General features: G+C 39.1%; 1 protein-coding gene and 1 long non-coding RNA gene across 7 annotated transcripts in view; one reads left to right on the plus strand and one right to left on the minus strand.

Annotated features, from left to right (window-relative positions):
- LOC121034616 (uncharacterized) overlaps positions 1-26,085 on the plus strand; it is a 138,289-nt gene that overhangs the window by 53,822 nt on the left and 58,382 nt on the right. For 2 of the 3 annotated variants that reach the window (XR_005792530.1, XR_005792531.1), the window contains exon 2: positions 19,390-19,485. This is a non-coding gene — a long non-coding RNA (uncharacterized LOC121034616). Of the gene's footprint in view, positions 1-15,321; positions 15,930-19,389; positions 19,486-26,085 lie in introns of those variants that run through there. The other variant, XR_005792529.1, reaches the window with a different exon arrangement.
- SPATA31F1 (SPATA31 subfamily F member 1) overlaps positions 1-26,085 on the minus strand; it is a 122,057-nt gene that overhangs the window by 37,622 nt on the left and 58,350 nt on the right. The window lies entirely within an intron of this gene.

Genomic DNA, 26,085 nt, shown 5'->3' on the forward strand with positions numbered 1-26,085 from the left:
TTCCACATTTGGAGCATAAATGTTACGATTATTAGGTCTTCTTGGTGGATAGACACTTTAATTATGATATAATGCCCTTCTGCATCTCTTGATACAGTCTTTATTTTAAAGTCTAGATTGTCTGATATAAGTATGGCTACTCTGGCTTTCTTTCATTGACCATTAGCATGATAGATGGTTCTCCATCCCCTTACTTCTCTTCATCCCCTTGCTTTCAATCTGTAGGTGCCTTTAGGTCTAAAGTGGGTCTCTTGTAAACAGCATATAGATGGATCTTGTTTTCTTATCCGTTCTGTTACCCTATGTTTTATTGGAGCATTGAGTCCATTGACGTTTAGAGTAAGTACCGAAAGATATGAATTTATTGCCAGTATGTTTCTTATAAAGTTGTTGTTTCTGGTGGTGTTCTCTGGTCCTTTCTAGTCTTTGTTGCTTTTGCTTTGTGTCCTTTTTTTTCTTTTCTTCCCTCAGAGAGTCCCCCTTAAAATTTCTTGCAGGACTAGATTAGTGGTCATGAACTCTTTTAATTTTTGTTTGTCTGGGAAACTTTTAATCTCTCCTATTTTGAATAACAGCCTTGTGGGATAAAGAATTCTTGGCTGCATGTTTTTCTGATTCAGCACATTGAATATATCCTGCCACTCCTTTCTGGCCTGCCAAGTTTCTGTGGATAGGTCTGCTGCAAACCTGATCTGTCTTCCTTTGTAGGTTAAGGACTGTTTTCCCTTGCTGCTTTCATGTTTCTTTCCTTTCCTGAGTATTTTGTGAATTTGACTATGATATGCCTTGTTGATGGTCGGTTTTTGTTGAATCTAATGGGAGTCCTCTGTGCTTCCTGCGTTTTGATGTCTGTGTCTTTTCCCAGGTTAGGAAAGTTTTCCTCTGTGGTATGCTCACATAACCCTTCTGCCCCTATTTCTCTCTCTTCCACTTCTGGGACCCCTGTGATTCTGATGGTATTCCTTTTTAATGAGTCACTGATTTCTTTAAATCTTAAATTGTGCTCTTTTGCCTTAATATCCCTTTTTTCCTGCTTCATTATTCTCTATAAGTTTGTCCTCTATATTGCTGATTCTCTGTTCTGCCTCATCCTTCCTTGCCACCTCAGCATCCATTCATGATTGCAGCTCAGTTACAACATTTTTTATTTCATCCTGACTAGTTTTTACTTCTTTTATACCCACAGAGAGGGATTCTAATCAGTTTTCAACTCCAGCTACTATTCTTATAATCATGATTCTAAATTCTGGTTCAGACATCTTGTATATGTGTTGATTAAGTCCCTGGTTGTTGTTTCTTCGTGCTCTTTCTTTTGGGGTGAATTCCTACATTTTGTCATTTTGAAGGGATAACAGGAATTAATAATGTAAAAAGATTAAAAAATTAAAAACAACACACACACACACACACACACACACACACACACACATCAAATGATGCCTGATCCTAGGTGTATTCTGGTCTTGTTGAAAGGAGCTTGATAGATTAGAGAAAAAAGGGGAAGAAAAAAAGAAAAAGTAAATTTCTGAAAATTTGAAAAAAAAATACAATGAAATAGAATAAAATGAAATGATGGAAGTAAATAGAATTTGAGAAATTTACAAAAAAGTAAAAAATATAGTAGAAAAGAATAATAAAAATATTTTTAGTAATAATTGAAAATAAAAATCAATTTCTTTTCTCTCTGTAATCAAGAAAAAGTAAAGAAACAAAAAAGGGGGGGAAAGAATATTGAATAGATGGACCAGCAAACAGACTGAAATATGATTGAAATTACATTGGTGTCCCCTAGAAGTTAAACTATGAAGCAATTTATAGTCAGTAAACTAAGCAGGTAGAGATACTTTTGGTGTTCCTGAAGAGCTAGTTGGCCCAGTTGGGCGGGGTTTAGAGTAATTGGCTCCATTGTCCACTAGATGGCGCTGCTTAGCTTAGTGGGGTGGATTGTTGTGGTGTTTGTAGGTGTGTATGCACAAGCACAGGAGGGATGAAAATGGCATCACCCAGCTACCCAGTCTCTAGTATCAGAACTCAGTTCTCTCCAGTCAGGAATCTCACACCCATCCTTTGTCTCCAGCTTCTGTACCACTCCCCGCTTTTGCACTATCCATGATCAAGCCATCAGGTTGCCAGGGGGCACCTCCCTTTTGAGTTTTATCTCAGATGAGGTCTGTTTCCCAACCCCTTACTTCAGAGGGACTGTGGCTTTGTCCCACTCAGACCTTCTGGGGCAGGGTCTCACCAAACAATGGCCAGGTGCTGGCCACACCCAGGAATGTTCATGGCACTGTGCTGCTGCCATTGCCCAGAGACTGCAGCTGGGTGCCAGTCCACCCCAGAAAATGTTCACGCTATTGGGTAGCAACAGTGTTTCAGGATTATAGAAAATCACAACACACATCTGGCACCAGCCTTCACCCTTAGTGACCTTGTTTCAGCACCAGCAATGTGGTTGTTCTCTGGAGTCTGCTGGCACCTTTGCCCGTGGGGGGGGCCACACAGCTTCTACCAAATGTCCTCCCAGCAGGGGAACCGCCTCTCCCCATGTGGCCTGAGCACCACCCAGACTTCACTCTGCCTCTGGGGATTCGCCCTTCCCACCAGAGCACTGCCAGGTATCAAGCTCCAGACTCTCAGACTGCACTCCCTGTTTATTGAGTCTTGGTGGAATTTAAACCCTCTCCTTTCTCCTTTTTTATTTCAGTCCCTGCGGCTGTTTCCACTTTTCCACTTTCTCTCCAGCTGCTTTGGGTGGGGGGTACTTTTCCCGTACTCTCCCACCCCCCATCTCCATCCTCTCTCTGCAAGGAAAAACAGCTCCCTGTCCTCTGCGGCTTCTCTCTCCCCCAGTTCACCTCTCCATGCTGCATACCTGCTGAGTTCTGTGGTTCAGGTTGTGCAGATTGTTGTGTTAATTCTCAGATCAGTTTTCTAGGTGTGCAGGGTGGTTTAGTGTTGATCTGGCTATATTTCATGGATGTGAGATGAAAAAAAACCTTCCATACTGTTCCACCATTTTTGCTACTCCCTGTGGTGAGGTGTTCTATTCCTAAAGCAATAGCCAGTCACTTGTGAACAGGCAAATCACTTAAGGTTTCAATTTCCTCAAAGGGAAGGAGTCTCATGGAGGCGGTAAGAAACTCTTGTTTTGTTTTGTTTTGTTTATGCTTAGAGTCTCATCAGTGTTAATAACAGCCAGATGTGCAGGGAGCTCAGGGTATTGTTATTTGCATTCTGGATTTGTTAAAGACCCTAGTTCTGTTGTTTTTCCACTTTCTATGTTAGGTATGTGGCTTTCCCTGAGGCTCTCAGTCAGTAAGTCACATCCAGAAGCCAGTTATTGACCACCCTGAAATTTTTCACTGTTATGTGCAGATGCTGCTTGTGATAAATTTCTCCAGCTCAAACCCAGGACAGAGGAGATGCATTTTCAAGCTTCCTACATATGCCTTTAGGGAAGCTTCTTTCCTGTGGGCCAGGTCACAGTGCCCCAGGATACAGCATAAATGCAGATAACTTTTGACTTTGGTGATTTTTGTCTCTCTTATCATTATGGTTGTGGAAAACTGGCTAAATTCCACGATTTTGTAGATCTCCTCTGTGGTCAGAGAAATCACCTGTAGCTACTATAGAGATTGCCTATTCTCATCCCTGCTATCCTGAATCATCATTCAGGCTCTGCCTCTGGGGTAGTAAAGTAGATGTGATGAGAATTTTCTAGAATTGAATTTTGAAGATTTGGTCTGATCAATCTCTCTGGTCCATATTGAGGAAAAGAAAAGGTACTGATACCATGCTTTTGAACATTTTCTATTGCCCAGTCATTGATGTGGCATTCATTCAACAAAGATATATAAAACACATGCTCTGTGGAAGCCAGCAAAAATCATCTAGATTTCCTCTCTCCTGATCTCAATGAAAAGTTGGGGCTTTCTTTTCCGCCTTTTGGACCCTCTTTTGTTGCTTTCACCTGTCCTCCCTTTGAGATATTTCTTTTGCTTTGTTTTTGCCTAATGAAGCCCTCTCATTTTTCAAGAGATCGCTGATATTTACTTAGCTATTTAGCTTTACAGAGAGAGGTTCCTTTTTTCTTTTTTTACACAAGAGACATTTATTTCTCTCTTCTGGTGGCTTGGAAGTCCAAGATCAAGGCATCAGTAGATTCTGATGAGAACCCTCTTCCAGGTTATGGATGCCTTTTTGCTGTATTCTCATATGTTAGAGAGAGGGGGTACTCTGGTCTCTTCCTCTTCTTAGAAGGACACTAATATCATCATGGGGCACAATTTCCTGATAGTATCTATACCAAATTACTTCCCAAAGCAACTCCCCTTCCAAATACCATCACAATGGAGATTAGGGCTTCAACATATAAATTTTGGACAACACTTTCAGTCCATAGCATTCAACCCCTGCCTGTGCCCCCACAAGTCACATCTTTTTTGCCTGCAGAATACATTCATTCCATCCCAACAGTCCCACATGTCTTAACTTGTTTCAGCATCAACTCTAAAGTATCAATTCCAAAGTTTCAACTGACCTCATCTAAATCAGATCTGGGTGATTCATTGTGAGGGTAGCCCAGCCCCCAAGTCCTCAGTCCATTTGGCTTTTTAACAGAAGCTGTGGCCCTCATCATCTCGGAATTGCCTTGGGCCCATTCTTCCTTTTTCTTGAAGAACATCACAAGTTACAGCAGAACAGGATAGGTATCGTAGGGTCGGCAAAATCTGAGCCCCACACCCTTCCTTGGGTCCATAAAATCTCCACCCCCTTCAATTCAAACTGGCAGGGCACAGAAGAAGTTTTCTAAATTGCCTTCTGATTCCCTTTTTCCCTCCTGATGCAGAGCAGCACCCCTCTTCCCACTTTGCCCTTATAAATAAGCAAGTTCTCCACAGAGAATATATTTTGTACACGCATAAACACACAACCCAAGTTGCCATGTATATCTTCACACCTTAGAAAGACATCTAGACAGACTTTTTGGCTGAAACAGTACCAAGGAAAGATTGAGGCTGTCCTCTGCTTTCATTTTCTCTAGTTCATACAACCAGATGGTCTTTTTATCTTTATACCTTTTTGTCCCTCTGCTCTTTTGCTCTTCTCTTTCAAAATTGAGCTCACTATTCTGGGTCTTTTTCCTCTCCATATAAACTTTAGAATCAGTTTATTGATAGTATTAAGGCTTCCTTTTCTTTGAAAATGGAATATCTATTTAGGTTTTTTATATTGTTTATCAGATTTTTGTAGTTTTCCTCATATAGATGGTACATATGAAAGCAATGGACTTTTGTAAATTAAGCTTATATCCTACAACCTTGCTATAATTGCTTATTCCAATTTTGTCAGTTGTTTCAGATTTTCTACATAAAAATTCATGTCATCTGTGAACAAAAATAGTCTGGTTTTTTTCCTTTGCAGTCTGTCTACCTTTCATTTCCTTTTTGTGTGTTCTTACATTAGCTGGGACTTCCCAGACATTTGTTTTTACTTGTCACTAACCACTACCACTTGTTTTTCTGAAAATTCAAGCTGATTTTGTTAATTTTTCAAATATTCCATGTGCAGATGTTGGATATCTGAGAACACTCACTTTGAATCAAAGTGTCTTTTTTTGATCCATTTTAAACTTGTTTTCAATTTTTAATTGCAGTGAAGTTAACATACAGTGTTATATTCACTTAAGGTGTACAATATAATGATTCAACAATTTCATATATTACTCAGTGCTCATCAAAATGTGTGATCTTTTTTTAATGTTTATTTTTGAGGGAGAGAGAGGGAGAGAGAGAGAGCGTGTGCACCCATGAAAGCAGGGTAGGGGCAGAGAGGGAGACAGTGGATCCAAAGGAGGCTTCGCACTGACAGCAAAGAACCCCATGCAGGGCTCTAACTCACAAATTGTGAGCTCATGACCTGAGCCAAAGTTGGATGCTTAACCAACTGAACCACCCAGGTGCCCCAAGATAAGTATACTTGTAATACTCTTCACCTATTTCACCCATCCCTTGACCCATCTCTCCTCTTGGTAACCACCTGTTTAGTCTTTATAGTTAAGAGTCTGTTTTCTGGTTTGTCTCTTGTTTTTCCTTTGTTCATTTGTTTTGTTTCTTAAATTCCACATGAGTGAAATCATATGGTATTTGTTTCTCTGATTTATTTTGATTAGCATTATACTCTCTAAATCCATCCATGTTGTTGCAAATGGCAAGATTTCATTCTTTTTATGGCATATATATATATATATATATATATATATATATATATATATAAATAATTTGGCCCTTGTAAATAATGCTGCTATAAACATAGGGGAGCATGTGTCCCTTTGAATTAGTGTTTTCGTATTCTTTGGGTAAATACCCAGTAATGCAATTCTGGATCATATGGTAGATGTGTTTTTAACTTTTTGAGGAACCTCCCTGTTTTCTATAGTGGCTGTACCAGTTTGCCTCCCCACCAACAGTGCAAGAGGGTTCCTTTTTCTTCACATCCTTTCCAACACTTGTTGTCTCTTGTGGTTTTGATTTTAGCCATTCTGACAAGTGTGAAGTGATACCACATTGTAGTTTTGATTTGTATTTCCCTGATGATGAGTGATGTTGAGCATCTTTTCATGTATCTGTTGGCTACCTGGATGTCTTGTCTGGAGAAATGTCTGTTCATATCTTCTGTTTTTGAATTGGATTGTTTTTTTTGGTGTTGAGTTGTATAAGTTCTTTATATATTTTGGATACTAGCCCTTTATCAGATATGTCATTTGCAAATATCTTCTCCCATTTGATAAGTTGTCTTTTAGTTTTGTTGGTTATTGCCTTTGCCGTGAAGAAGCTTTTTATTCTGATGTCCCAATAGTTTATTTTTGCTTTTATTTCCCTTGCCTCAGAGACATAACTAGATGTTGTTATGGCGATGTCAGAGAAATTATTGCCTGTGCTCTCTTCTAGGATTTTTATGGTTTCAGTTCTCACATCTAGGTCCTTAATCTATTTTGAGTTTATTTTTGTATAAGGTGTAATAAAGTGGTCCAGTTTCACTTTTTTTGCATGTAGCTGCCCAATTTTCCCAGCACCATTTGTTAAAAAGACCAGATATCTTTTATATATAGGTTTGATCCTCTCCTCCATTAATCATTAAAAACTTTGGCCTCATTCATTAAGCCTAATTCTATTGTGTCATCACCATTTCCTGTCAAAAATCAAAGCCACATTGGGGTGCCTGGGTGGCTCAGTCGGTTAAGTGTCCGATTTCAGCTCAGGTCACGATCTCGCGGTCCGTGAATTCGAGCCCTGTGTCGGGCTCTGTGCTGACTGCTCAGAGCCTGGAGCCTGTTTCAGATTCTGTGCCTCTCTCTCTCTCTGACCCTCCCCCGTTCATGCTGTGTCTCTCTCTGTCTCAAAAATAAATAAATGTTAAATTAAAAAAAAATCAAGGCCACATTATTTCAAAATGACTTGAGATCTTATTTGGATTTTGATGTTTTATTTAAGGGTTCTAAAAAGTGGCTAGGAAAGGAGCCATTTCAGGTAAAAGGAACAGAATTCTTCTTAGAGTCTGTGGTCAGGGCTGGAAAGTGTTGGGGTGTTTTTCTGGGAGGGAAGTGTGGTGGGGGAAGTTGTGGTTTTTTGTTTGTTTTATTGGTAGATGTCAGTTTCAGCTCAATGCAATTCCTTTAAAGACAGTCTCCCAAATCACTGTAATGACATGATCAACAACTGAGATAGCTTAATAGTGATTCTTGTTTTCCTTATAGAGAATAATGATTGTTGCGGGACTAAAATGTGTTAGGAGGTGCCTGTGGTTAATTTGCTCATAAAATATTTTAAAAATGATTTATTTATTTTTCTTTTAGAGAGAGAGAGAGTGAGTAGGGGAGAGAGGTAGAGGGGAGGTGGGGGAGAGAAAATCCCAAGCAGGATCCACACTCAGCACGGAACCTGGTGCAGGACTCAATCCCATGAACCTGGGATCATGACCTGAGCTGAAGAGTCAGAATAAAACTGACTAAGGCACCCAGGCACTCCTTACTGATACACTATTAATGAGTCAGTTCACTTAAAGTGTAAGTTTCCTAATTGGTTGGCCTTTGTTCAATAACTTTTATTACATTATCTGAAAATGCTCATAAGAACAAAATGATTACCACTGATTTTCCTCCAAGGAGTAATTCTTGAAAATTGATTTTTCAAGTATGTTTATTCTAGGTCTTTGAACAAGTGTTTCTCCATTTTTTTTAATGTAAAAATTTTATGACTGCTCCCTTAAACTTCTGATATAACTTCTGGGAGGGGGTTTCCCTAAACTATTTCGAGAGCTGGTACCTTTTGTGTCTTCCCAAGAACCACGAAGATACTGGAAACCTCTGCTGTTTCATAGTCTATGTTACAAAAAAGAAAAGGTTGATGTGTTTTAATATTTGTTTTCCAAATATAAATATGTATATTCTAATTGATAGACTTTTTCAATCCACTCATTTCTCCCCTTCTTCCTGGAGTTTCTTATAGACACCTCCCAACTGCTCAGGATCCAGCCAGTTTACCATTTAAGAACCATTGCTCTAGACTTGGTATCCTGTTGAGATTGTTTCCACATTTAAATCACTAAAAACAGGGGCGCCTGGGTGGCGCAGTCGGTTAGGCGTCCAACTTCAGCCAGGTCACGATCTCGCGGTCCGGGAGTTCGAGCCCCGCGTCGGGCTCTGGGCTGATGGCTCAGAGCCTGGAGCCTGTTTCCGATTCTGTGTCTCCCTCTCTCTCTGCCCCTCCCCCGTTCATGCTCTGTCTCTCTCTGTCCCAAAAATAAATAAAACGTTGGGAAAAAAATAAAAAAAAAAATAAATCACTAAAAACAATGCTCTAATAAATCATTCTTTTACATATATTCACAGGTCAAAAGAGTCAGCCTCTCATATAGAGTAGGGTTTTCTTCAGTCAAAGTTATATTAGCGGTTGTCCATCTCTGTGAGAACTTCCAACCACACACTCTTAAGACAAGCTTGCGAATTCTGTTCTTGCACCACACCAGTCAAGGGGAAACCTTACTTTATACTCCACAATGTTGCCCTTGTCTTTTAGAGGTAACCATCTTTAAATCAAGACAAAAGTGTAGTTCTGTAATCAAAAATGTAAAATTACCCTAAGGCTGTGTTTCTCAAATTGTAGGTCCAGACTCATTGGGAAGTCGTGAAGCCTTTTGAGTCACTATCAGAATTGATTTTAATGAAATAGGATAAAGAGGATAGAAAATATCAGGGAGCATCACATGTAGTAAAAGGATTGTTTCACAAAACTTTGGGTTCAGTTAATAGATCTATGAACACATGTTTATAAATATGTGTATATAGGGTCAAATCATAAACTATATTTCATTTCTTACTAAGGGTAACAGGAAAAAATAATTGAAAAACTAACCACAAATGGCTTCTGATGAAAGCAGTGTGGCATTGGAAATAATAATTGATCAATCATGAGGAAGGTCCGCAGTGAAGGGTTGTGTGTTTTTTTTTTAATTAAAAATTTTAATTTTGAGTTTAAATTTTAATTTGTTTTTTTAAATAATTTTTTTATGTTTTAGAATTTACATCCAAATTAGTTTTAGAATTTACATCCAGATCATGCAACAATGATTTCAGGAGTAGATTCCTTAGTGCCCCTTACCCATTTAGCCCATCCCCCCTCCCACAATCCATCCTGTAACCCTCAGTTTGTTCTCCATGTTTATGAGTCTCTACTGTTTTGTCTCCCTCTCTGTTTTTATATTGTTTTTGTTACCCTTCTCTTATATTCATCTGTTTTGTCTCTTAAAGTCCTCATATGAGTGAAGTCATATGATTTCTGTCTTTCTCTGACTAATTTCACATAGCATAATACCCTCCAGTTCCATCCACCTAGCTGCAAATGGCAAGATTTCATTCTTTTTGATCGCCGAGTAATCCTCTCTCTCTCTCTCTCTCTCTCTCTCTCTCTCTCTCTCTCTCTCTCTCTATATATATATATATATATATATATATATATACATAAAATGTATAAACACCACATTTTCTTTATTCATTCATCCATTAATGGACATTTGGGCTCTTTCCATACTTTGGCTATTGTTGATAGTGCTGCTATAAACATGGGGGTGCATGTGTCCCTTTGAAACAGCACACATGTATCCTATGGATAAAGGCCTAGTAGTGCAATTGCTGGGTCGTATCATAGTTCTATTTTTAATTTTTTGAGGAACCTCCATACTGTTTTCTAGAGTGGCTGCACCAGCTTGCATTGCCACCAACAATGCAAAAGAGATCCTCTTTCTCCGCATCCTCGCCAACATCTGTTGTTGCCTGACTTGTTAATGTTAGTCATTCTGACAGGTGTAAGGTGGTATCTCATTGTGGTTTTGATTTGTATTTCCCTGATGATGAGTGATGTGGAGCATTTTTTTGTGCGTCGGTTGGCCATCTGGATGTCTTCTTTGGAGAAGTGTCTATTAATGTCTTTTGCCCATTTCTTCACTGGATTATTCATTTTTTGGGTGTTGAGTTTGATAAGTTCTTTATAGATTTTTGGATACTCTTTATCTGATATGTCATTTGCAAATATCTTCTCCCATTCTGTCGGTTGCCTTTTAGTTTTGCTGATTGTTTTCTTCGCCGTGCAGAAGCTTTTTATTTTGATGAGGTCCCAGTGGTTCATTTTTGCTTTTGTCCCTTGCCTTTGGAGACGTGTTGAGTAATAAGTTGCTGCAGCCAACTTTTTTTTGTTTTTTTGTTTTTTTTTTGGGGGGGGGGTTTTTTTCCCTCTTTTTCCTTTGGGTTTTTTTTTTTTTTTTTTGCCTGCTTTCTCCTTGAGGATTTTGATGGCTTCCTGTCTTAAATTGAGGTCTTTCATCCATTTTGAGTTTATTTTTATGTATGGTGTAAGAAAGTGGTCCAGGTTCATTCTTCTGCATGCCAATGTCCAGTTTGAAAGTTTGGTCTCCTCCTGGCTGACTTGGATGCCTTTTATTTCTTTGTGTTGTCTGATTGCAGAGGCTAAGACTTCCAATACTATGTTGAGTAATGGTAGTGAGAGTGGACATCCCTGCCTTGTTCCTGACCTTAGGGGAGAGCTCTCAGTTTTTCCTCACTGAGGATGATATTAGCATTGGGTCATTTATATATGGCTTTTATGATCTCAAGGTATGTTCTTTCTATCCCTACTTTCTTGAGGGTTTTTATCAAGAAGGGATGCTGTATTTTGTCAAATTCTTTCTCTGCATCTATTGAGAGGGTCATATGGTTCTTTTCCTTTCTTTTATTGATGTGATGAATCACGTTAATTGTTTTGCAGATATTGAACCAGCCCTGCATCCCAGGTATAAATCCCACCTGGTCGTGGTGAATAATTTTTTTAATGTGTGGTTGGATCCGGTTGGCTAATATCTTGTTGAGGATTTTTGCATCCATGTTCATCAGGGAAATTGGTCTTAGTTCTCCTTTTTAGTGGGGTCTCTGTGGTTTTGGAATCAAGGTAATGCTGGCTTCATAGAAAGAGTTTGGAAGCTTTCCTTCCATTTCTTTTTTTTGGAACAGCTTCAAGAGAATAGGTGTTAGCTCTTCCTTAATGTTTGGTGGAATTGCCCTGGAAAGCCATCTGGCCCTGGACTCTGCTTTTTTGGCAGATTTTTGATTACTAATTCAATTTCTTTACTGGTTATGGGCCTGTTCAAAATTTCTACTTTCTTCCTATTTCAGTTTTGGTAGTGTATATGTTTCTAGAAATTTGTCCATTTCTTCCAGATTGCCCATTTTATTGGCATACAATTGCTCATAATATTCTCTTATTATTGTTTTTATTTCTGCTGTGTTGGCTGTGATCTCTCCTCTTTCATTCGTGATTTTATTTATTTGGATCCTTGCCTTTTTCTTTTTGATCAAACTGGCTAGTGGTTTATCAATTTTGTTAACTCTTTCAAAGAACCAGCTTCTGGTTTCGTTGATCTGTTCTACTGTTTTTGTTGTTGTTGTCGTTGTTGTTTCGATAGCATTAATTTCTGCTCTAATCTTTATTATTTCCTGTCTTCTGCTGGTTTTGGGTTTTATTTGCTGTTATTTTTCCAGCTCCTTAAGGCATAAGGTTAGGTTGTGTATCTGAGATCTTTCTTCCTTCTTCAGGAAGGCCTGGATTGCTATATACTTTCCTCTTATGACCGCCTTTGCTGCGTCCCAGAGGTTTTGGGTTGTGGTGCTATCATTTTCATTGACTTCCATATACTTTTTAATTTCCTCTTTAACTTCTTGGTTAGCCCATTCATTCTTTAGTAGGATGTTCTTCAGTCTCCAAGTATTTGTTACCTTTCCAAATTTTTTCTTGTGGTTGATTTCGAGTTTTATAGCATTGTGGTCTGAAAATATGCACGGTATGATCTCGATCCTTTTGTACTCACTTAGGGCTGATTTGTGTCTGAGTATATGGTCTATTCTGGAGAACGTTCCATGTGCACTGGAGAAGAATGTATATTCTGCTGTTTTAGGATGAAATGTTCTGAGTATATCTGTTAAGTCCATCTGGTCCAGTGTGTCATTCAAAGCCATTGTTTCCTTGTTGATTTTTTGATTAGATGATCTGTCCATTGCTGTGAGTGGGGTGTTGAAGTCTCCTACTATTATGGTATTACTATTGATGAGTTTCTTTATGTTTGTGATTAATTGATCTATATATCTGGGTACTTCCACATTTGGCGCCTCAATGTGTACAATTGTTAGGTCTTCTTGGTCTATAGACCCCTTGATTATGATATAATGCCCTTCTGCATCTCTTGATACAGTCTTTATTTTAAAGTCTAGATTGTCTGATATAAGTATGGCTACTCCAGCTTTCTTTTGTTGACCATTAGCTTCATAGATAGTTCTCCATCCCCTTATTTTCACTCTGTAGGTGTCTTTAGGTCTAAAGTGGGTCTCTTGTAAACAGCATATAGATGGATCTTGTTTTCTTATCCATTCTGTTACCCTATGTCTTTTGATTGGAGCATTGAGTCCATTGACGTTTAGAGTACTGAAAGATATGAATTTATTGCCAGTATGATGCTTGTAGAGTTGGAGTTTCTGGTGGTGTTCTCTGGTGCTTTCTAATCTTTTGCTGCTTTTGATATATATATTTTCATCTTTTCTCCCCTCAGAGAGTCCCAGTGGTCACAGTGGTTTAGTGGTCACAAACTCCTTTAATTTTTGTTTGTCTGGGAAACTTTTAATCTCCTTCTATTTTGAATGACAGCCTTGCTGGATAAAGAATTCTTGGCTGCATATTTTTCTGATTCAGCACATTTATTATATCCTGCCACTCCTTTCTGGCCTGCCAAGTTTCTGTGGATAGGTCTGCTGCAAACCTGATCTGTCTTCCTTTGTAGGTTAGGGACTTTTTTCCCCTGCTGCTTTCATGATTTTCTCCTTTCCTGAGTATTTTGTGAATTTGACTATGATATGCCTTGTTGATGGTCAGTTTTTGTTGAATCTAATGGGGGTCCTCTATGCTTCCTGGATTTTGATGTCTGTGTCTTTCCCCAGGTTAGGAAAGTTTTCTGCTATGATTTGCTCACATAACCCTTCTACCCCTTTTCTCTTCCTCCTCTGGGATACCTGTGATTCTGATGGTGTTCCTTTTTAACGAGTGACTGTTTTCTCTGATTCTTAAATCGTGGTCTTTTGCCTTAATCTCCCTCTTTTTTTCTGCTTCATTATTCTCTATAAGTTTGTCCTCTATATAGCTGGTTCTCTGTTCTGCCTCATCCATCCTTGCTGCTGCTGCATCCATCCGTGATTGCATCTCAGTTATAGCATTTTTAATTTCATTCTATTTTTTCTTTTTTTCTTTTTTTTTTTTTTAAGTTTTATTTTTTTTATTTTTGGGACAGAGAGAGACAGAGCATGAACGGGCGAGGGGCAGAGAGAGAGGGAGACACAGAATCGGAAACAGGCTCCAGGCTCTGAGCCATCAGCCCAGAGCCCGACGCGGGGCTCGAACCCACGGACCGCGAGATCGTGACCTGGCTGAAGTCGGACGCTTAACCGACTGCGCCACCCAGGCGCCCCTATTTTTTCTTTTATCTCTGCAGAAAGGGATTCTAATCTATTTTGACTCCAGCTAGTATTCTTATTATCATGAGTCTAAATTCTGGTTCAGACATCTTGCTTGTATCTGTGTTGGTTAAATCCCTGGCTGTCATTTATTTGTGCTCTTTCTTTTGGGGTGGATTCCTTCATTTTGTCAGTTTGAAGGGAGAAAGGGAATTAGATGTAGAAAAATTACAATTAAAAAATATTAAAATTAAAAAATTAAACACACACACACAAAATCGAATAAATGATGCTAGATCCTAGTTGTGTTTTGGTCGGGATGTTGAAAGTGATTTGACAGATTAGAGATAAGAAAGGGGGGGGAGGAAATTGTTTGAGAATTTGAAAAAATGTATACACTGAAGTAGACTAAAATAATATGGAAGCAAAATAGCGTTTGGAAAATTTACATAAAAGCAAAAAGTATAGTGAAAAAAATTAAAGAAAAATATTTTGAATAGAAATTGAAAGTAAGGGGCGCCTGGGTGGCTCAGTCGGTTGAGCGTCCGACTTTGGCTCAGGTCAGGATCTCGCAGTCTGTGAGTTCGAGCCCCACGTTGAGCTCTATGTTGAGAGCTCAGAGCCTGGAGCCTGTTTCAGATTCTATGTCTCTCTCTCTCTCTCTGCCCCTCCCCCACTCATGCTCTGTCTCTCTCTCTCTCTCTCTCTCTCTGTCAAAAATGAATAAACATTAAAAAAAAAAGAAATTGAAAGTAAAAATGAAGCTTTTCCCTTTCTGCATTCAAGAAAAAGAGAAACAAAAAAAAAAGAAGAGAAAAAAGCAAATTGCTTGAAAATTTGAAAAGGTAAATACACAAGTAGTAAAATAAATTGATGGAAGTAAAATAGAATTTGAAAAATTTTACACAAAAGTAGAAAATATAGTAAAAAATTTTAAGGAAAATTATTTTCAATACATATTGAAAATAAAAATGAAGTTTTTCTCTTTCTGTATTCAAGAAAAAAGAAGTGTAGAAGGAGAAAAAGAGGAAAGAAAAGTGAATAGATGGACCTGCTAACAGATTGAAATAGGACTGAAATTACTTCGTTTTCCCCCAGAAGTCAGACTATGTAGCGCTTTATAGTGATAGACTAGGCAGTGAGACTTGTGTTCTTGAATAGCAAGGTTTGCTCAGTTGGTCGGGGCTCAGTGTAATGGCTCTGTTCTCCACTAGATGGCGCTGTTCACCTACTGGGTGGAGTGTTGTGGTGCTCGTAATGCGCATGCACGGGAGTGGTGAAAATGGTGCCACCCAGCTACCCAGTCTCCAGTATCGGAACTCTGTTCTCTCGAATCAGCAGTTACACACCTGTCCTCTGTCTTCAGTTTTTGTCCACTCCCTGCATTTTCCCTGTCAGTGACCAGGCCCTAGGCAGCACCTCTCTCCCAAGTTTTGTCTCAGATGCGGCTGTTTTCCCTGGCCCCTTATTTCTGAAGGACTGCGGCTTTGACGTGTTCTGCCCCTCTGTGGGAGAGTCTCACCGAGCAATGGCCAAATGTCGGTTGCACCCAGAAACGCCCGCTGAACCCTGTTGTTGCCGGTGCCCGGAGACTGTGGCCATGTACTAGCCCACCCCAGAAAATTTCATGAGATAGTGTAGCAGCAGCGTTTCAGGGATTATGGAAAAATCACAACACACATCTGGCACCAGTCTTCACTCTTAATGACCTTGCCCCGGCACCAGCAAATGTGGCCACCTTCTGGGTCTGCTGGGACACGGTGGCTTTACCAGTCTCTACCAAATGTCCTTCCATCAGTGGAACCGTTTTTCCCCTTGTGGCCTGAGAATCTCCCGGACCCTACTCTGTTCCTGGGAATCACCCTTCCCACCAGAGCACCACCAGGTATTGAGCTGCAGTGTTGCAACCTTTGTGCTCCCCCTGTTTACAGTCTTAATGGAATTTAAACTCTCTCCTTTTTCACTTTTTAGTTTAGCCCCTGCGGCTATTTCCAATTTTCCACTTTCTCTCCAGCTGCCTTTGGGGATGGTGCTTTTCCCATATTCTCCCCCCACCCCAGTCTCTCTTCTCTCTCCACTCACAAAAGCACCTCCTTTCTTGTGCCTTCTTGCTCCCCAAGTTCACCCCTCTGCACCACGTACCTGCTGAATTCTGTGGTTCAGGTTGTGCAGATTGTTGCGCTAATCTTCCAATCAGTTTTCTACGTGTGCAGGATGGTTTAGTGTTGGTCTGGCTGTATTTCATGGACACGAGACACACAAAAAACTTCCATGCTGTTCCACCATGTTGGCTCCTCCCCTGCTCTGCACTGTGAGTGCAGACCCCCATGCAAGGCTTGAACTCACAAACTGTGAGATCATGACTGAGCTAAAACCAGGAATTGGTCCCTTAACTGACTGAGACACCCAGGTACCTGAACAACTCAATTTAAAAATGGACAAAAGAAGGGTTTTGGTTAAGTGACCAACTTTGACTCAGGTTGTGATCTCACAGTTTGTGAGTTTGAACACTGGGCTTGCTGGGCTCACTGGGCTCCCTGGGCTCCATGAGCTCACTGCTGTCAGCACAAGGCCTGTTTCAGATCATACATCCTTTGTCCCTGGCGCTCTCTGCCCCTCCCCCACTTCAACGCTCTCTCAAAAAATAAAATAAAAACTTTTTTAAATAGACAAAACCTCACCAAAAAAGATACAGATGGCATATCAAAAGATATTCCACATTATATGTCACTAGAGAATTGAAAATTTAAACCACTATAAGATACTCCTGCATACCTATTAGAATGGCCAAAATCCAGGCCATTGACAACAACAGATGCTGGTGAGGACATGGAGCAATAAGATCTCTCATTCATTGCTGGTGGAAATGCAGGGGAGAAAACAATTTGGTGGCAGTTTTTCTAAAAGTTAAAGATTTACCATATGATCCAACAATTTCATTTCTAGGTACATATTCAAAGGAATAGAAAGCAGGGACTCAAGCAGATACTTACACCCTAGTTTTCTTAGCAGCATTTTTCATGGTAGTTAAAAGTGGAAATAATCCAAGTGTCCATCAACGGATAAATGGATAAGCAAAATGTAATATATACACAAAATGGAATAGTTAGCATAAAAAATTAAATTCTGATACATGCTACAGTATAGATGAACCTTGAATACATTATGCTGAGCTAAATAAGCCAGACACAAAAGGATAAATATTGCATGATTCCTCTTATATGAAGTATCTAAAATAAGGAAACTGACAGAGATAGAAAATAGAAGTTACAAGATGCTGGGTAGGGTGGGGTGATATAGTGGGTTACTATTTAATGGGTACAGAGTTTCTGTTTGGGTTGATGAAAAAGTTTTAGAAATAGTGATGATGGTTATACAACATTGTGAATGTACTTAATGCTACTGAATTGTACACTTAAAACTTGTTAAAATGATAAATTTCATGTCATGTATCTTTTACCAGAATTTCAAAAAAAGGAGAGTGGTTGCCAAGAGTTTGAGGAGAGGGAAAAATGGATGAATAGGGGATTCTTAGATATAGAAACTATTTTGTATGATACCTTAATGGTGGATACACATCATTATATATTGGTCAAAACCCATAGCATGTATAACACAAATAAATACTAAGGTAAACTATGAACTTTGGTTAACAATAATGCATCAGTATTGGCTCATCAATTTTAAAAAATATACCACACTACATACAAGATGTTAATAACAGAGGAAACTGTATGTGGCCAAGGATGGGAATGGGTATATGGGAATTCCTGTATTTGCTGCTCAATATTTCTGCAAACCTAAAACTGCTCTAAAAATGAATCTATAAATTAAAAACATTTTTAAATGTTTATTTATTTTAGAGAAAGACAGAGCATGAGTGGGGGAGGGGCAGAGAGAGAGAGGGAGACACAGAATCTGAAGTAGGCTCCAGACTCTGAGCTGTTAGCACAGAGCCTGATGCAGGGCTTGAAATCATGAACTGTGAGATCATGACCTGAGCCGAAGTCAGATGCTTAACCAAATGAACCACCCAGGTGCCCATATTAATTTTTTTAAGATGAGACTATAATATTATTTTTGTAACTTGCAGTTTTTCACTACTACATTTATATATTATTATCATCCTTCCAGGGATTCAGCCTGGACAGGGAGGGGCAAGTATAGATAGGGTGGCAATGGGAAGTTAGGCCAAAATAGCGATGAAGCTATGGAAAGGAAGATGAGATGCAGAGGATGTAGGAACTTAGGGGCAGGGGATATTTTACCCAAAGACCTACAGAGTAGAGAGACTACAGTTTTGAATGGACAAGCAAAGATAACTGAGCCCTTGAATCTGAGCATCTCCAACAGGTTGGGAATTTGAATAGGGCAGGGAGTTTCCAATCATGCTCGTAGAATCCTCGTCCCCTTCTTGCAGGAGGCTGGCATGACCAAGTTGAACAAGAGCAAAGAGATGAAGGCTCATACACTCACTCCTGTGCTCAGAGTATTCTGTAACTTCCCTACCAGGGTGAGCAGGAATTAAAGTCAAGTAGTTGTGGTCAGTTGTTTGAAACTTCCATTTTTCCATGACAGACATCTGCTGGGGGCAGGTAGGAGCCTGTGGGGGACCATGGAAAGGACCTGCTCCACCTAAGCCAGGATGTGTGCACATTAACCTTGGCTTTTCACTTGATGCTGCTGTGACCCTTCTGAGTCCTGGACATCCTCCTACGTGGCTCTGTGCCCAATTTCCCACAGGCAGGAGGATGTGCCTGTCATAAGACCTCCTATGATCTCTTGGATGCTTTACAAAAACACTTGGAGGGTGTTGCCTCAGCAGGATTGGGCCTTGTGCCTCCTCACCTGAGGGCCACAACAGTATCTGGGCCCCCATCCCTTAGGCACACACCATTTAGGGGAGGGGCACATTCATGCCTCTTCCCATCCTGTATTTTCTAGCTAGCAGCGGACACATTGTGCCAAGTGCTGGGGTTCTATCAGTGGAAGAGAAGTCTTGCCACCGTCTCTTGGTTTGATGAGATGTTGAGTCATCCTGGATTTCCTTAGGAATCGGTGAGGCAAGAGTGTCCCACAGTCCCCCATACCACATCATCGGGAGACTACAGCACTTCCTGCACTTCCTCTAGCTTTTGGCTCCTGTGTGGTAGGTCAGAAGGGGGAGAAAACAGAGGTGCCACCTCCTGAGAAATACGAGGTGTCCAAAACAGAGATTCATCCCATTCACTCACAGCAGTCTCTGTCTTTCTGTCAGGTCTGGTATGTGTGATTCAGTGGGAATAGGAAACCAGGAGTTCACTTTTGAGATTAATATTGGACATCCATGTGTTTATTTTGATTAGACAATTTGGGCATGTGAGACCGTCTACCCTATGAGATCATGATCTACGTGGAGGCAAGGCCTATGTCTTGGTGACTGTCATAGTTCCTGAAAGATAGTAAGTACTCAAATATTTTAACTGTTGAATGTAAGATGCCTTTCAAGGTCATTTTTATTGTGAAACCTTTATGTGACCCCATCCTCGTCAGCTGAGTACCTCTTCCTGGGACAGGACTCCACACATGATAGCACTCATCACACTAATGTAATAGTTTATGTGTCTCCCCAGCCCACTCTCATGGTTCATGATTTTAAATGCATCTATCATCTGTCTATCTATCTATCTATCTATCTATCTATCTATCTATCATGTATCAATCAATCATTATCAGTGTATATCTATTTATCTAGTTGTCTGTCTGTGTGCCAGATCTCTTCTCTGAACTACAAGGTCCTATGCCCAAATCATCTAATCAACATATACACTTGAAAGTCCAAGATCTATCTCTGTGTAAAAGTGAACTCCTGATTACCCCACTACCACCAACACCACTAATCACACACACCACCCTACTCCTGCCCTAGCATTTCTCACATCAGTTAATGACAAATCCATGTTGCCAGATGTTTAGGCCAAAACATTGGTGTTATTCTTGATGTTTTATTTCTTCTAACTGTCCACATCCAATCTATCAGTAAATGGATATCAGTATCCTATTGTCTCTACTTCAAAATGAATCCAGCATCTAAACACTTCTAGTCTCAGGGAGCCTGGGTGGTTCAATTGGTTAAGCATCCGACTTCAGCTCAGGACATGACTTTGCAATTCATGAGTTCGAGCCCCGCCTTGGGCTCTATGCAGACAGCTCAGAGCCTGGAGCCTGCTTCAGATTCTGTGTCTCCCTTTCTCTCTGCCCATTCCCTGCTCTCTCTCTCTCTCTCTCTCTCTCTCTCTCTCTCAAAAGAAATAAACATTAAAAAAACATTTTAGTCTCCTCTGCTACTATCATTACTGGAATAATTTCATAACTAATCTCCCTGCTTCTACCCAAGTCTTTACCCCCAACACTGTTGTTAACAACACAGACTAAGTGATCCCTTTAAAACATTACTTAAGAATTCTACTTTTTAAAAATATTTTTTAAATTATTTTGCTTCAATTAAACTTAGTTAAAAGTATAATAATTTCTGGTGCTGATGTAAATAACATATTTAACTTACACAATGTTATGAATTTTTGTACACATATTTTAAATATTCTTAACATTTTTAATTACTTTAGCATTGTAGGAAAATTCAACTATGACAAACTTAATAAAATCGTGTGTATATATGCGGAGAGGGAAAGCCTACTGGTATTATACCTGATATTGCATTAAATGTATAGATCAACTTGGGGAGAATTACAGCATCTTAACGTTACAGTCTTAACATCATTGAGTCTTTCAGTCTAGGAACAAGGTATATCTCTCCATCTATTTAGTTCTTTAATTTCTTTCAGCTATGTTTTCTGGTTTTCAATGTTCTTGCACATCATATGTCAGATTTATTTATTTAGAGTATAGTGATTTATTTATTTATTTTTAATTAATTAATTTATTTATTATTATTATTTTTTTAATATATGAAATTTATTGTCAAACTGGTTTCCATACAACACCCAGTGCTCATCCCAACAAGTGCCCTCCTCAATGCCCATCACTTTCCCCTTCCTCCCACCCTCCATCAACCCTAAGTTTGTTCTCAGTTTTTAAGAGTCTCTTATGGTCTGGCTCCCTCCCACTCCAACTTTTTTTTTCCCCTTCCTCTCCCTCATTGTCTTCTGTTAAGTTTCTCAGGATCCACATAAGAGTGAAAACATATGGTATCTGCCTTACTCTGTATGACTTATTTCACTTAGCATAACACTCTCCAGTTCCATCCACATTGCTACAAAAGGCCAGATTTCATTCTTTCTCACTGCCAAGTAGTATTCCATTGTGTATATAAACCACAGTTTCTTTATCCATTCATCAGTTGATGGACATTTAGGCTCTTTCCATAATTTGGCTATTGTTGAAAGTGCTGCTGTAAACATTGGGGTACAAGTGCCCCTATGCATCAGCACTCCTGTATCCCTTGGGTAAATTCCTAGCAGTGCTATTGCTGGGTTCATAGGGTAGATCTATTTTTAATTTTTTGAGGAACCTCCACACTGTTTTCCAGAGTGGCTGCACCAATTTGCATTCCCACCAACAGTGCAAGAGGGTTCCCGTTTCTCCACATCCTCTCCAGCATCTAGTCTCCTGATTTGTTCATTTTAGCCACTCTGGTGTGAGGTGATATCGTAGTGTGGTTTTGATTTGTATTTCCCTGATGAAGAGTGACGTTGAGCATCTTTTCATGTGCCTGTTGGCCATCTGGATGTCTTCTTTAGAGACGTGTCTATTCATGTCTTCTGCCCATTTCTTCTCTGGATTATTTGTTTTTTGGGTGTGGAGTTTGGGAGTTCTTTATAGATTTTGGATACTAGCCCTTTGTCTGATATGTCATTTGCAAATATCTTTTCCCATTCCGTCGGTTGCCTTTTAGTTTTGTCGATTGTTTCCTTTGCAGGGCAGAAGCTTTTTATCTTCATGAGGTCCCAATATTTCATTTTTGCATTTAATTCCCTTGCCTTTGGAGATGTGTCGAGTAAGACATTGCTGCAGCTGAGGTCAGAGAGGTTTTTTTTCCTGCTTTTTCCTCTAGGGTTTTGATGGTCTCCTGTCTCACATTCAGGTCCTTTATCCATTTTGAGTTTATTTTTGTGAATGGTGTAAGAAAGTGGTCTAGCTTCATCCTTCTGCATGTTGCTGTCCAGTTCTCCCAGCATGATTTGTTAAAGAGACTGTCTTTTGCCCATTGCATATTATTTCCTGCTTTGTCAAAGATTAGTTGCCCATACTTTTGTGGGTCCAATTCTAGAGTCTCTATTCTATTCCATTGGCCTCTGTGTCTGTTTTTGTGCCAATACCATGCTGTCTTGATGATTACAGCTTTGTAGTAGAGGCTAATGTCTGGGATTGTGATGCCTCCTGCTTTGGTCTTCTTCAATATTACTTTGGCTATTCGGGGCCTTTTGTGGTTCCATACAAATTTTAGGATTGCTTGTTCTAGCTTTGAGAAAAATGCTGGTGCAATTTTGATTGGGATTGCATTGAATGTGTAGATAGCTTTGGGTAGTATTGACATTTTAACAATATTTATTCTTCCAATCCATGAGCATGGAATGTTTTTCCATTTCTTTATATCTTCTTCAATTTCCTTCATAAGCTTTCTATAGTTTTCAGCATACAGATCTTTTATATCTTTGTAAATTTGTTCTTCCTATACAGGAGCATGAAGTCGTTTTCCATTTTTTTGTGTCTTCTTCAATTTCTTTCATAGGCTTTCTATAGTTTTCAGCATATAAATTTTTCACCTCTTTGGTTAGATTTATTCCTAGGTATTTTATGGTTTTTTTGTGCAACTGTAAATGGGATCGATTCTTTGATTTCTCTTTCTGTTGCTTCATTGTTGGTGTATAGGAATGCAATCAATTTCTGTGCGCTGATTTTATATCCTGCAACTTTGCTGACTTCATGATCAATTCTAGCAGTTTTTTGGTGGAATCTTTTCGGTTTTCCATATAGAGTATCATGTCATCCGCAAAGAGTGTAAGTTTGACCTCCTCCTGGCCGACTTGGATGCCTTTTCTTTCTTTGTGTTGTCTGATTGCTGAGGCTAAGACTTCCAATACTATGTTGAATAACAGTGGTGAGAGTGGACATCCCAGTCTTGTTCCTGACCTTAGGGGGAGAGCTCTCAGTTTTTCCCCATTGAGGATGATATTAGCATTGGGTCGTTCATATATGGCTTTTATGATCTTGAAGTATGCTCCTTCTATCCCTACTTGAGGGTTTTTATCAATAAAGGATGCTATATTTTGTCAAATTCTTTCTCTGCATCTACTGAGAGGATCATTTGGTTCTTGTCATTTCTTTTATTGATGTGATGAATCATGTTAATTGTTTTGTGGATATTGAACCAACCATGCATCCCAGGTATAAATCCCCCTTGGTCGTGGTGAATAATTTTTTTAATGTATTGTTGGATCCGGTTGGTTAATATCTTGTTGAGGATTTTTGCATCCATGTTCATCAGGGAAGTTGGTCTATAGTTCTCCTTTTTAGTGGGGTCTTTGTCTGGTTTTGGAATCAAGGTAATGCTGGCTTCATAGAAAGAGTTTGGAAGTTTTCCTTCCATTTCTATTTTTTGAAACAGCTTCAAGAGAATAGGTGTTAACCCTTCCTTAAATGTTTGGTAGAGTTCCCCTGGAAAGCCATCTGGCCCTGGACTCTTTGTTTTTTGGAGGATTTTTGATTACTAATTCGATTTCCTTACTGGTTATGGGTCTTTTCAAATTTTCTATTTCTTCCTGTTTCAGTTTTGGTAGTGTATGTTTCTAGGAATTTGTCCATTTCTTCCAGATTGCCCATTTTATTGGCATACAATTACTCATAATATTCTCTTCTTATTGTTTTTATTTCTGCTGTGTTGGTTGTGATCTCTCCTCTTTCACTCGTAATTTTATTTATTTGGGTCCTTTCCTTTTTCTTTTTGATCAAATGGTTTATCAATTTTGTTAATTCTTTCAAAGAACCAGCTTCTGGTTTCATTGATCTGTTCTGTTTTTTTGGTTTGGATAGCATTAATTTCTGCTCTAATCTTTATTATTTCCTGTCTTCTGCTGGTTTTGGGTTTTATTTGCTGTTCTTTTTCCAGCTCCTTAAGGCATAAGGTTAGGTTGTGTATCTGAGACCTTTCTTCCTTCTTTAGGAAGGCCTGGATTGTTATATACTTTCTTTTATGACTGCCTTTGCTGCGTCCCACAGGTTTTGGGTCATGGTGCTATCATTTTCATTGAGTTCCTTATACTTTTTTTTGTTTTTATTTAAAAAAATTTTTTTTAATGTTTTTTTTTATTTTTGAGAGAGAGAGAGTGCATGCCCGCATGTGTGCGAGCATGTGAGTGGGGGCGGGGCAGAGAGAGAGGGAGACAGAATGTCCAGAGCAGGCTCTGTGCTGCCAGTGCAAAGCCTGATGTGGGGCTCGAACCCATGAGCTATGAGATTGTGATGTGAACCGGTTGGATGCTTAAGTGACTGAGCCACCCAGGCGCCCCTGACTTCCATATACTTTTTAATTTCGTCTTTAACTTCTTGGTTCCCCATTCATTCTTTAGTAGAATGTTCTTCAGTCTCCAAGTATTTGTTACCTTTCCAAATTTTTTCTTGTGGTTGATTACAAGTTTCATAGCATTGTGGTCTGAAAATATGCACAGTATGATTTCTATCTTTTTCTACTTACTTAGGGCTGATTTGTGTCTGAGTATATGGTCTATTCTGGAGAACGTTCCATGTGCACTGGAGAAGAATGTATATTCTGCTGTTTTAGGATGAAATGTTCTGAGTATATCTGTTAAGTCCATCTGGTCCAGTGTGTCATTCAAAGCCATTGTTTCCTTGTTGATTTTTTGATTAGATGATCTGTCCATTGCTGTGAGTGGGGTGTTGAATCTCCTACTATTATGGTATTACTATTGATGAGTTTCTTTATGTTTGTGATTAATTGATCTATATATCTGGGTACTTCCACATTTGGCACCTAAATGTTACAATTGTTAGGTCTTCTTGGTGGATAGACACTTTAATTATGATATAATGCCCTTCTGCATCTCTTGTTACAGTCTTTATTTTAAAGTCTAGATTGTATGATATAAGTATGGCTACTCCGGCTTTCTTTTGTTCACCATTAGCATGATAGTTCTCCATCCCCTTACTTCTCTTCATCCCCTACTCTCAATCTGAAGGCATCTTTAGGTCTAAAGTGGGTCTCTTGTAAACAGCATATAGATGGATCTTATTTTCTTATCAATTTTGTTACCCTATGTCTTTTGATTGCAGTATTGAGTCCATTGACGTTTAGAGTGAGTACTGAAAGATATGAATTTATTGCCAGTATGTTTCTTGTAGAGTTGGAGTTTCTGGTGGTGTTCTCTGGTCCTTTGTAATCTTTGTTGCTTTTGGTATTTACTTATTTATATATATATGTATATGTGTGTATACACACACACGTATATACACACATATGTATATTATATATACATGTATATATACAATATATATGTATATATATTTATATGTACGTATGTGTTTGTGTATATATACATATATATGTGTATACACGTATATATGTATATATGTGTATATATGTATATTATATATATATATTTTTTTTCATCTTTTCTCCCCTCAGAGAGTCCCCCTTAAAATTTCCTGAAGGGCTGGTTTAGTGGTCACAAACTCCTTTAATTTTTTTTTGTCTGGGAAACTTTTTATCTCTCCTATTTTGAATGACAGCCTTGCTGGATAAAGAATTCTTGGCTGCATATTTTCCTCTTTCAGCACATTTATTATATCCTGCCACTCCTTTCTGGCCTGCCAAGTTTCTGTGGATAGGTCTGCTGCAAACCTGATCTGTCTTCCTTTGTAGGTTAGGGACTTTTTTCCCCTGCTGCTTTCATGATTTTCTCCTTTCCTGAGTATTTTGTGAATTTGACTATGATATGCCTTGTTGATGGTCAGTTTTTGTTGAATCTAATGGGGGTCCTCTATGCTTCCTGGATTTTGATGTCTGTGTCTTTCCCCAGGTTAGG

This window comes from Herpailurus yagouaroundi, unplaced genomic scaffold (assembly GCF_014898765.1).
Source record: "Herpailurus yagouaroundi ecotype Mexico unplaced genomic scaffold, PumYag 160, whole genome shotgun sequence".
Classification (NCBI taxonomy): domain Eukaryota; kingdom Metazoa; phylum Chordata; class Mammalia; order Carnivora; family Felidae; genus Herpailurus; species Herpailurus yagouaroundi.